Source organism: Rattus norvegicus, chromosome 16, assembly GCF_021556685.1.
Source record: "Rattus norvegicus strain SHRSP/BbbUtx chromosome 16, alternate assembly SHRSP_T2T, whole genome shotgun sequence".
NCBI lineage: Eukaryota > Metazoa > Chordata > Mammalia > Rodentia > Muridae > Rattus > Rattus norvegicus.
This window is the reverse complement of record NC_141549.1, coordinates 46,507,088-46,520,170: the sequence shown is the minus strand read 5'-3', so window position 1 is coordinate 46,520,170 and position 13,083 is coordinate 46,507,088. Positions and strand designations below refer to the sequence as shown.

At 38.1% G+C, this 13,083-nt stretch overlaps 1 protein-coding gene and 1 long non-coding RNA gene across 2 annotated transcripts in view; one reads left to right on the top strand and one right to left on the bottom strand.

Moving 5' to 3' along the window:
• Window positions 1–13,083, bottom strand: part of Erich1 (glutamate-rich 1) — a gene marked incomplete at its 5' end in the record, with an annotated part of 52,793,804 nt that overhangs the window by 37,144,193 nt on the left and 15,636,528 nt on the right.
• LOC134482374 (high mobility group protein B1-like) overlaps window positions 1–13,083 on the top strand; it is a 31,279-nt gene that overhangs the window by 13,467 nt on the left and 4,729 nt on the right. Inside the window, exon 3 of one of the 2 annotated variants that reach the window (XR_015639887.1) lies at window positions 7,322–9,598. The exons of the other annotated variant lie outside the window; for it this stretch is intronic. This is a non-coding gene — a long non-coding RNA (high mobility group protein B1-like). Of the gene's footprint in view, window positions 1–7,321; window positions 9,599–13,083 lie in introns of those variants that run through there. 2 annotated transcript variants of the gene reach the window in all.

Genomic DNA, 13,083 nt, shown 5'->3' with positions numbered 1-13,083 from the left:
CTAACTTTGCCTGCTTTCTCACCTACATAAGGAGTTGCAAAGGCCTCACTATTTGGTTGGCCAAGATTTGAAACCGCCAAAAAGGAACAAAAAGAATTAAAATCTGTATCAACAAGTTATACGGTAAAAATGTGCTTCATGTCTCAGCTCTACCAAAACTCAAAGTATGAAACCCACATAAACAGAATATTAAATACTCTACATTAAATATTTTGGATGGAAATTATCTGTGAAGCAATATACCTGCATTCACTTGGGTGGATAAATATTCTAATTGAATTAATGGCTTCCATCATTGTTGAAAGTATTTCAGGAAAAAAAAATAAGTGGGTCACAGACAGAAAGAAAGATAGAGAGGGTATTGTATAGTCAATACCAACTGTCAACTCTTGTCGTAAAAATATAACAATAATAAAGAGTAACGGTGTCTTTTACCCTGCTAGGTCTGGCACCTCAGTGCCCCAAGATATCTGCTAGATATCTTGGCGGAAACACATCCCAGCCGCACTTTCCTACACTCTAATCGTCACATAAAAGAACATATAACACAATAACCTTTGACCCAATTGATAAGATATAATTGCCCACTTAAACATACAAAGCCCGGTACCGTCCATCCCTTAGGAACATTAATAATAACCTGTAAATACACAGAGCAGAATCTTAACATCACCTGCCATGGCTTCTCACCCTCTCCTCTCTTCTGTCTCCTCCTTTCTGTTCTAGTCTCCTCCTCTTCCTTCAAACTTCTCTCTCGCCCATCCTTCCTTCTCCTTCAATGACAGGCCTCCTTCTATCCTGTACCTGCCTCACCTGTGACATCATCCTACAGTCAACTTGAAAGGATCTAGAATCAGTTAGGAAATAAATCTACAGGAACAACTACAAGGGATTTTCAAAGTTGGGTTAACTGAGGTAGGAACTCCATCCCAAGTGTTAGCAGCACCATTCACACATGCTGGATAAATAGACTGGACTAAAATGGAAAAAGCCTTCTAAACACCAGCATACTTATCTTTCTGCTTTGGAAGTTTGGAAGCAATGTGACCTGCTTCCTTAAGCTTCTGTATTCCTGTTGTCCTCAACATGATAGACTGTATTTTTGAACTATGAGTCAAACTAAGTTATTCTTTTCTTAAGTTGCTTTTACTAAGTATTTTATTACTGCAGTAAGAAAAGTAATGAATGTACAGACAGATGGACTGGTAGTGAACAAACAGAAGTACTACAATTAGCAAACAATTAAAAGACCTTGCACCTTCTCTTCTTCTGATTCATGGCCCCTTATGTTTAGATTGTCTTGTTCTATGTTTGTGTTCCTCCACAGTTTTCTTATAACAGGGTTCCTGAAGTATTTCTATGTTTCTTGGATCTTATAACCTGTGATTAGAACTCCAGCCCTTGGTTTCATAGTCATGATCCATTATCCATTAAGCTTTCATTGTACTACTGGGTGTCTTGCTGACCTTAACTTATAACTTCCATCTACTCAGCAGACTTTTTTCCAGTCTTCTGCATATATGCCCAGGGAAACCCCTTCTCTTTTCATTGGTTTCTGTGCTATTCTTACTAAAGCAAGGTCATTGCTACTCCATAACTTACAGTACCTTAAGGTCTGACTAATATCCTAAGTATTGTATGAAAATTATTCAGATGACTCTAGCACATCCCAATGCCTTCTTTTTATGAATCTCTATAATATATCTGGTAATATGTATTTGATAACTTTCTATGCTTTAGTGAAATTTCATTAAAAGAGTCTATATTGAAAAAATTTCATAACCCCTCCAATGTTGTATTTAGACAAAGTGAAAAAGTTGTTTAGTCCAGATAGGTAATGCATTTCAATACACATTTGAAACCACTCTAGATGCTGTCCATCAAGTTATCCAAACAGATCACAGTAGTGGCCTGAGAGCAGAGGGGAAATAAACTAAAACTGCTTCTGCCTCTTCGTGCTTCACCCCATGTCTGCAGGCAACACTTTGTAGATATAGGTCTGGTGTCCTAGACATCTTCAACTACAACTTCCCCTCTCTCGTCCTCATTTTCAACAGCCATGAGTGTTCATTGAAGGCACCTTTACTGTGACAGAGGTTACTATAGTCCATTGTTTTAAAGGTAACTTTTATATATGTTATGGTCAATGATCTCAAACTAAGAAACATATGACCAATTTCTGATTCTAGAATTTTGTACATTTATCTCATAATGACATGACCTGCTTTTTTAGAATCTTTGACTGAAAGAATAAAATATTAACCCTAGGTTTCAGGTAGAAGATAATAAAGGCTCCTGATAAGGAGGAAGATAGATATTTTTAATATACCTGAACTTGCAGCTAGCAAATCCACATTAATAACAAAAGAGTTGTGAAATGCAGCTATATATAATGGGATGAATGGCAGACTTAACAAATGTTTGGACCTATAATAACAGAAATCAGAATGTTATGACTTCCACACTTGGTACAAGTGTATCAGGGCACTATAGAAGAGATAGAGAGAAGTGTCCATTTCACTTAAGAATAACTTTCACCATGGGGAAAAAATCTTAAATCTCTAAATCTCTTAGAGCTAGCAAGAGCTAATAATTGGGTCCTAGCCCACATTTGTCTGCATTTCTTTCTTCCTAGCCTACTTTTCTGACGAGCAACTCTCACTGCCTTTCATCCACATTTTACCAGACTTCTGCTGCTTCCAATTCCGTCTTTCGTTTTGAAATCATCCTTTCAGAATGTCTGAGATAATTTTCCCTAGCAGAGCTTTCTAATCTAAAACAATTGTGAGATCTCCATTGCCCATTGTTCCCATACCGTGTGTCAGATGGGAAGGGTTTCAAAGGGAGGACAAGTAGAAGAATCAAGAGGAAGGAGTATTAAGAGTCTGTCTAATACTGGAAATAGGACTCTGGAAAACAATAAGCTAAGAGGAGACAGAGCAGAGCCAGTAATGAAGGAAGGAAAAGAAACAAGTGAGGAAAATAGTATGAGCTTGAAAGGGTGATTCATGGGAAATTTTTAAAGGTCTAAAAAGAGCAGCAGTTTAATGGGGTGGATATAAAACTAGAAAACCCCACTCTGTGAACTGGTAAGTGTAAAAACTAAATTACTTCAAGCTGGACATGGATGTACTCGTAGATAATATTCTTGTATAATACTATGTGGGATAGTTCTCTAGTATTACAAACACACCATAATTCTTTTGAGAGTAATATGTTGAGCACAGTCATTCCTCCTTTTGTGAAAGTAGACTCAGAGAAAGGTTTATAGAAAATGAATCATAGACTTATTAGGAATATCACTCCAAGTGGAAAGATGTCACTTGATTCTATGAATCTACCACTTATTAGCTTGCCCAATGCACATATTATTTCTAAGTCCAAAGTTTGTGTCTCTGAAATGGGAGACATGATAACGCGTATCTGGGATGTGAAACTGAGAAAGATTTTTGTATACAACTGTTTTGAACCATGGTACTTGAAAAAATGTTACAAATGAGACATCCCTATTACTTTGAAATAAACAAGAACTGCAAGGGAAGAGAAGCTGGAGAAGGGAAGTAATAGAAATATTAGGGCAAAATAAATGTTCATGATAAGTCCTGGAGATTTGAGGATTTGCATCTGGAAAAACTGATAGTAGAAAATTTAAGAAAAAGAGGGCACAGACAATCACTAATATTAAAGCACATGGTGTGATACAAAGTGACAACTCAAGAAAAGGTCAAAACCATTTTATCTTAAATATTCTTTTTGTACAAGTGATGGTTGTAGTCAAGGCTCTTTAAGAGAAGTGTAAATGAGTTATAGAGGCTGTGCATGGGTTTAAGAACAAATGATCAAAAAGCAACCAAACCTAACAAAAAAATATATAAGGATCATAAACTGAGACAAAGCTCAACAGAGCTCTGAGCCTGGTGTTGACCATAGTCTTTCTATTTGCAAATTAATACTCTAGATAATTTAGTCTCTCTCTCTCTCTCTCTCTCTCTCTCTCTCTCTCTCTCTCTCTCTCTTCTCCTCTCTCTGAGAGAGAAACATACTGAATTATCTAGAATATATATTTCAAAGATATATATATATATTTCAAAGATGTATATATTTCAAAGATATATAAAATTCAAGTATATATAAAACCCCATGTGGTCCTTCACACCATAGGGATAAAAAATATCACATACTGATAACTGAAAAAGAAGTGTTTGACTTACTAATAACTAACAGCAACAATGAAAAACAAGTACATAGTGATATTTAAACAACAACAACAACAAAAAAACAAAAACAAAAACAAAAAACCCCAGATATTGTCAAGTCAACTACATAGCAGGCCTGACCTTTCATTCTGTGTCCAAAAGCATCATGAGAGTTAATTTAGCTCACCTTAAAAGGGAAACTCTCAATGCTTCATGGTCAATAAGGCCACAAAGATGTTCCCTATGGCAACTTGAAAGACAGCAATGGATGGCAGACCAGTAAAGCTTGAGACATTTATTTCCAGGCATTTCTTTTGCCTGCCTGAAACTCCTCCTCATGTCATCAATCTCTTGATATACTCTTAGAAAATCATTATCCTCTTCTCACCTGGAGGAATTCTCTCCTCTTTCAGACCTGAAGCAGCAGCCACTCTTTGATGTTATATCAGACTTGACAGTAGCTTGGAAAGACAATGTATATGAAAGAAGAGTAATACCCCTGACTCCCATCTTGAGTTCCACCTTTCAACTGATGTTTTCTGTATAGTTTTATCACTGAAACTAGTTTTATCAAACAAGCTAGGGACTAATGCCTTGTGACCCATAATTGGATACATGGCTTTTTCACATCCACTCTCCTAATGCTATCACTCCTCTGATATTCTTAGCTTTATTTTATTTTGGAGAAAAACAAATGCTCACATGTGAAAATGTTACCATAAAAAGTAGGTTATCCTTAAAGGTGTTTAATGATTTTTCACAGTCTAAGAAATCATAAACAGAGGCTTTATTTTTATAATAGTGTTAACCTTTGTTTATGACCCATTTTTTACAGGCAACTTGTTATTTACAGAGAACAGTTATGTACCATGAATTAGCAAGTGTAACTTTGTTCAGATGATGCTAGGGTATCCCACTTCATAAATCCCGAGCTTAGCAATGTGCCATGCATTTAGATGAAATTTAATAAATTACGATCTTTCATCTTTTCTTCATGCTCATTAGCAAACAAGTGTTTTCCTTCCTGTGTAGCACATTTTTGTACTAATCAATCATAATTTTAAAGATCAAATAGAATAAATCCTCAATAAACCATATGGATTTAAGGAAAAGTGCTGATAAGAAACATTTTTAAATGCATCCATTGTTAGTACGAGAAAACTATGTAAAGTAGTATTGATTGTTTTTCTTTTCTCATACCCTTTTCCCTTCCTTCCTTCCTTCCTTCTGTCCTTCCTTCCTTCCTTCCCTCCCTCCTTTCCTTCCTTCCTTCTTTCTTTTGGTGAGGCACATGAAAACAGAGTATTAGGGAGCCCAGGTTGTCCTTGAACTCCTTATGTATAGAACACCTTTAATTTTCTGGTCTTCCAGATTCACCTTGCAAATGCTTTGAGTACAAGAAACACAGTCATGTGTCATCATGACTAATTTTGGTTGGAAAGATTTGTATTTTTGTATTGGCTTTTTCATAGAAAACAATGAAATTCCATTTTTGCACTCCCCAATTAAATTGCACAATCTAGCTAAAGTTCATTGACCTTTTATTTCCACTCCCTCTTCATTTAAAGGAGAAAAATATTGTAACTTCTGAAAGAATCACCAGTAAGTAAGTGCTCTTCCCATAACCAAGAACCTCAGAAAAGTTAGGATAAAACAAAAAGGAAGAGGACACAAGCCTAACAGACTTAATATATAGAAAGCAGAGCAATACATGTCAACTTTTCTAATGATGCTAGAAATGCCAAGAGAGCTTTTTACAAAACACTGATGCCTAGGGTGGGCTGTGGTGGGCCACATCTGTAATCCTACCTCTCAGGATGGAGGATAGGAAGTTGGAGGCCAGTGTGCCCCATACAGGAAAACAGTGTCTTAAACAGTAACTGTCATCATTAAAATTAATGTGTCTTACTTTTAATGTGTCTGATTTCATTGACTTGGCTTTAAACTTGAACATAGTTATCATTTACAAATGTTCTTGATACTGTTTAATTTTAACACAGTTAGGAATCCCCAGTACCAGGCCAGCATGTCAAGTGTGATTTACTGGACCCTGGGTGGGGTTGGGGGAATCTGGAAACACTGTCATATTGTTCATGAATTCAAAATTCAGTCAACAGTGAAAGTGAGGTTCACGTTTGATTCTTCCCTGTGTTGATATTGGCAATAATGGTAGAAAAACAAAAAACGGACAAACCATGCCTTAACAGAAATCAAGATGTTGGCACCAAACGGGAATCTCTATCACATACATTTCATAGTAACGTAGCTTGAGGTTAAAACAAAAAGAAAGTATGCTTCTTTAGAAAAGTCAATGTGGAAAGCGATAAGCATGATTAACTTTGTTAAATATCAACTCTTGACTATCTATCTTCTTAATATTCAATGAAAAAAACTGGAATTATACAAGAAGTACATCTGCTGTCTACCAAAGTATAATGTCTTGAGGAAAAACATTTGTGGCAGTTGCAAGCTAAAATTAGCCTGTGTTTTCACAAAGTAGCAATCTAATTTGAAACAGTATAAACTGCAGTTTTGTAGATTTGTGTGTTTGGCAGATATTTTTTATTGAAAATTATTGAAAGTAAACCTGATACTTCAAGGAAGATGTCAGCTGTGTTCTAAATAGTATGATCTGAATTTTCATGTGATAATTAAATTTTTTGAAAACTTGACATCTATAACTGTGAGATTTACCAGTTTCCTGTTAGTCAAAGGCTTTCGTTATGAGATCATTATTTATAATAAGTATGATTTTATAATGGTACCAAATAATTGTCACTTTTTCTTTATATGTGTTGCTTGTGTGTGTGGGCATTCTCTCTCTCTCTCTCTCTCTCTCTCTCTCTCTCTCTCTCTCTCTCTCTCTCTCTCTCTCTCTCTCTGTGTGTGTGTGGGGGGGGTGGGTGTAACCTACAGAACAATCTCAGATATTACTCTTGAGAGTACTTTTTCACCCATTTAAGACTAGGCCCCTCATTGGCCTAAAACTTATCAATTATGTTAGAATTACTAGCCAGTGAGCTCCAGATGTTCTCCTACCTCTGACTTTTCAGCTCTGGGGTTACAGACATGTACCACCACTTTGTGTGTGAGTGGGAATTGAACTTAGATCCTTGTGGTTACAGGGCAAAGTCAAAAAGAACTGAGAATAAAAACTGTCTGCATAGTAGAGAGAACGGTAATGGCCCAGGCCTGAAACTACAGTGGTCTAACCAGAGGTTTGAGACTCCTCTGTTGAAAAGAAGATACAAGCGTCTGGCTCCTACTCTCACAGACCTTGCAATACATTGAGCTCCATAGAGACAGCACCAGGGCAATTGAGAGCCGAAAGGGCACTGGGCGACTCTGTGCCTCCCAGAGGAAAATCAATTAACATGGGCAAAGGAGATTCTAAGAAGCTGAGAGGCAAAATATTCTCATATGCATTCTTTGTTCAAACCTGCCTGGAGGAGCACAAGAAGTACCTGGATGCTTCTATCAACTTCTCAGAGTTCTCCAAGAAGTGCTCAGAGAAGTGGAACACGTTGTCTGCTAAAGAAAGGGGAAACTGGAAGATATGGCAAAGGCTGGCAAGGCTCCCTCTGAAAGGGAAATGAAAATCTACACACACCGTCCACCCACCCCCGCCAAAGTGGGGACCAAAAGGAAGTTCAAGGATCCCTATGTACCCAAGAAGCCTCCTTCTGCCTTCTTCTTTTATGTTCTGAGTACTGCCCCAAAATCAAAGGTGAGCATACTGGCTTATCCACTGGTGATGTCACAAAGAAACTAGGAGAGATGTGGAACAACACTTGCCATGGATGACAAGCAGTCGTATGAGAAGAAGGATGCCAAGCTGAAGAAGTAGGAGAAGGATATTGATGCCCACAGAGCTAAAGGAGAACCTGATGCAGTGAAAAGGGGGGTGGTCAAAGCTGAAAAGAGCAAGAAAAAGAAGGAAAAAGAAGGCGATGATGAGGATGAACAAGAGGAGGAAGAGGAGGAAGACACAGATGATGATGATGAATAAGTTGGTTCTAGTGAAGTTTTTTTTTTTCTTGTCTATAAATCATTTAACAGCCCTGTACACAACTCACTCCTTTTAAAGAAAAAAATTGAAATGTAAGGCCATTTAAGATTTGTTTTAAACTATACAGTCTCTTTTCTGTATAGTTAACACACTACCAAATGTGTCTTTAAATAGCCCTGTCCTGGTGGTATTTTTTTTTTACTTTTTTTCCCTTTTATTGGCTATTTTTTTATTTTACATTTCAAATGTCATCACCTTTCTTGGGTTCCCCTCCAGAAACCCACTATCTCCCCCTACTTCTATGAGGGTCCTCCCACATCCCTGACCTGACATTCCCTTACCGTAGGGCATCAAGCCTTTACAGGACAAAGGGCTTCTACTCCCATTAATGCCCAACAAGGCCATCCCCTGCTATATATGCAGCTGGAGACATAGGTCCATCCCTGTGTAGTCTCTTATTTTATTATATTTTTTATTTACATTTCAAATGCTATTCCCTTTCCTAGTTTCCCATCCATAAGCTCCCTATCCCATCCCTCTCCCCTTCTTCTTTAAAAGTGATCCCCCTCCACAAGCACCCCCCTTTCCCAAATACCCGCCTAACATTCCCCTACACTGAGTGGTCCAACCTTGACAGAACCAAGGGCTTCTCCCATTGATTCCCAACAAGGCCATTCTCTGCTACATATGCAACTGGAGCTATGGGTCTATCCATATGTACTCTTTGAGTAGTGGTTTAGTCGCTGGGAACTGGTTTGTTGGCATTGTTGTTCTTAGAGGGCTGCAAACCCCTTCAACTCCTTCAGTCCTTTCTCTAACTCCTCCAATGGGGACCCCATTCTCAGTTCAGTGGTTGGCTATGAGCATCCCTCTCTGTATTTGTCATGCTCTGGCAGAGCCACTCAGGAGACTGCTCTATCAGGCTCCTGTCAGCATGTACTTCTTGGCATCAGCAATATTGTCTACGTTTGGTGGCTGTATGTATATAGGCTGGATCCCCAAGTGGGGCAGTCTCTGGATGGTCTTTCCTTCAGTCTCTGCTCCAAACGTTGTCTCTGTATTTCCTCCTATGAATATTTTTTTGTTCCCCCTTCTAAGAAGGACTGAAGCATCTACAGTTTGTTGACTGTATCTTCGTAATCCTAGCTTTTGGGCTAATATCCACTTATCAGTGAGTACATATCATGTGTGTGTGTTTTATGATTGGGTTACCTCACTCAGGATGATATTTTCTAGTTCCATCCATTTGCCTATGAATTTCATGAAGTCATTGTTTTTAATAGCTGAGTAGTACTCCATTGTGTAGATGTACTCCATTTTCTGTATCCATTCCTCTGTTGAGGGACATCTGGGTTCTTTCAAGCTTCTGGCTATTATAAATAAAGCTGCTATGAACATAGTGGATCATGTGTCCTTGTTATGTGTTGCAGCATCATTTGGGTATACGCCCAGGAGTGGTATAGCTGGGTCCTCAGGTAGTACGATGTACAATTTTCTGAGGAACCTTCAGACTGATTTCCAGAGTGGTTGGATCACTTACATTCAGACCAACAATGGAGGAGTATTCCTCTTTCTCCACATCCTTGCCAACATCTGTTATTGCCTGAATTTTGATCTTAGCCCTTCTGACTAGTGTGAGGTGGAATCTCAGGGTTGTTTTGATTTGCATTTCCCTGATGGCTAAGGATGTTGAACAATGCTTTAGGTGCTTCTTATTGGATATTCTTCAGCTGAGAATTCTTTGTTTATGTTTGTACCCCATTTTTAATAGGGTTATTTGAATCTCTGGAGTTTATCTTCTTGAGTTCATTGTATATATTGGATATTAGCCCTCGATAGGATGTAGGATTAGTAAAGATCTTTTCCCAATCTGTTGGTTGCCCTTTTGTCCTAACCTTATAGAAGCTTTGCAATTTTATCAGGTTCCATTTGTCAATTCTTAATCTTAGCGCATAAGCCATTGGTGTCCTGTTCAGGAAATTTTCCCATGCCCCTGTGTTTGAGGCTCTTCCCCACCTTTTCTTCTATTAGTTTGAGTGTATCTGGTTTTATGTGGTGGTCCTTGATCCACTTTGACTTGAACTTTATCTTTTTCCCACTGATGGTCTGCTGGTATTTTCAATAGCCACTAATCTTGCCTGGTACAATCTGGGGTTTTAAATTAGCATGGAAATTTAAAGCAGGTTCTTATTGGTGCACAGCACAAATTAGTTATATATGGGGACAGTAGTTTGGTTGGTTTTTTTTTATTTTGGTTTTATTTTTTATTTTTTTCATCTTCAGTTGTCTCTGATTCAGCTTATACAAAGATAATTGTTGTTCTGTTAACTGAATACCACTCTATAATTGTCAAATGTGGCTGTTTTGTTGACATTATGAATGTTTCTAAGTAAATACAATTTTTAATTAAAAAAAAAAGAAAAGAAGATGCAACTATGTTGGCTGTTGTAAATTATTCTGATTTTGAAGGTGAGTCAGAATTTGCTCTGAGATTTTTGTCCTTGACTGATTACCTCTGATGCATATAAAACAGTGTTTAAAAGAGTTTTGGAGGATGCTAAATGGTAAGCAGAGATGGGGAAATTGAACCTTGCTTTGTTCTATGTAGTGTTTACCTTCCCCCTAATTCCTCTTGGTAGTTTAGCTGATTATTGTAAATGAAGTAATTAAGAGAGTGACTGAGGGTCTCTGATAAACTGCTTGACTTCTGTTTATCCTTGTGGCCTTGGATATATCCCAAAATATAGATTTCCATAACTGACAACTAAAACAGCAGGACAGGCTTGACAAGTTTCCAATGTATTGTCAGAATCCAGAAGAATCCAGAAGCGATTACATCTTAGTGGTCCCTCTATGAACACTGGAGTTTAAAGGAAGCTGAAGAGGACTCAATGCCACTCTTCTGCTTTAAGATGGATAACACATGCTGCCTTGGATGCTTAGTTCAGGCTCTTACCAGATACGAAATCTAAAACTCTGCTCACCCTCTGTCTTTGCAACATGCAGACCTGCAATCAGTGTATGTATTTCCAATTTTCATAAATTACTTTAAGACATCTGACATGTTTTGTCAGAACAGCAGAAATATCCTGAGATACTGTCCTTAACTAGCCTTAATTCTCCATTGGACAAGGCCTTGATTCATCTGAGGAGAAAACCCTATGTTGGAGAACTGCTTAGATGAGGTTGATCTGTGAGCATGTGAGAGACCATCAGCATTGTTAGCTGATTTAGGAGGGTCATACTGATCGTGGACTGTAACATTCCTAAAGCAGGTGGTCCTGGCACACAAAAGAGCTCACTAAGTATGAGCTACAGAGCTAGCCAGAGCCTAAATCAGCACGTAGAATTCTCCGTCAAATGTTCTCTGTGGTCCTGCTCCAACATCCTTCAAAGATGTATTGTATGTAACCTGCTAACAGAAATACATCCAGTCTTTCAGTAAGTTGATTTTTTTCTAAGTTTTTGTTTTGTTTTGTTTTTGCCACAGAAATGGAAAGGAAACTAGAATAGCTGTTGACCATGAGTCTCTAAAGTGGAGCTTAAGACCTTGGAATAGGGCATTTCTACTCACCGTGTTATAAGGCTATCAAAACAAGCTCAAGAAAGATGGGAGATTTGAAGATAAAGGCTAAATAGTATTGAAAAGAGATTTTGGTTTTAGTTGCACCTTTTTCTGTATGTGTCTATGCATGTGTGTGGACACGCTAGTCATGGAAATGCACATGGACATCAGAGAACCTGAGAGAATCAGCTCTCTTCTCCCATGTGGAGATCGAACTCTGATCTCCAGGCTTGGTAGTAAGTCCAACCCACTGAACCATCTTGCCAGCCTCGAGAAGAAATTTTCAATCTTTTGGGATACAATCTTTTTCTCAGAGTTGGGACTGTTATTTTAGTCTGCGATACTTAAGTAGGTTTGATAAAATACATTTACAAGAGCTGACTGTGGCATGCTGCTCTTGCTTAGCCACGCTTCCTATGAAGTGCTACTTGAAAATCAAATTGCCACATTGCATTTACATCACATCTTATGCCTGGAGTATTGTCCTTTGAAATAGATTGGTCAGGGTACGCTATTCACAGAAGAGCAATAAGCTACCAGCTTGATATTGCCCCTGAATCTTTGCTCTCGTGGAGAGAATGCCAAAGTAAGTTATCACATACTACACTTGAAAAATAAAGAGCCCTTTTAGACCAAGCAGAGTATGAAAAAAGAGAAAACAAAAAAGTGTCTTTCGGTAACTAAACACGTCTTCATTCAATGACAGTGTTTTCTATTGTCAGGCACTGTTGCAAAGTTGAGTGTTAGCCTCTCCCTCAGCATTCCCCTAACTCCCTAACTACACACTTTAACTTTACTTCAAATCTTTTGTCCATCCCATTTCTCCATCATATGTACAGTCACAGGTCATTGAATATACACAGATTTTTCACTTACAGATCTAGGGAAAAGGAATATATTCATGAGTGGGTAAATGTAAAAAGTCAGTTTTTTAAGAAATTTACTTTGATTCTGGGTTTTTAATATAAGATTAATTCAAAGCAATGCTTGAGAGAAAAACATTTTAATTTCTTTCCTTTTTATTAGATATTTTATGTATTTACATTTCAAATGTTATCTCCTTTCTGCCCCTCTCCCACCCTCTCTCCTCCTACTTCTAGGAAGATGCTCCTACTCCTACCCACTCCCACTTTAACACCCTGGCATTCCCCTACATTGGGGAAATGAGCCTTCACAGGACCAAGGGTTTCTCCTCCTATTGATGCCGGACAATGCCATCCTCTGCTTCATATGCGGCTGGAGCCATGTGTCCCTCCATGTGTACTCATTGGTTGGTGTTTTAGTCCCTGGGAGTTCTTGGGAGTCTGGTTGGT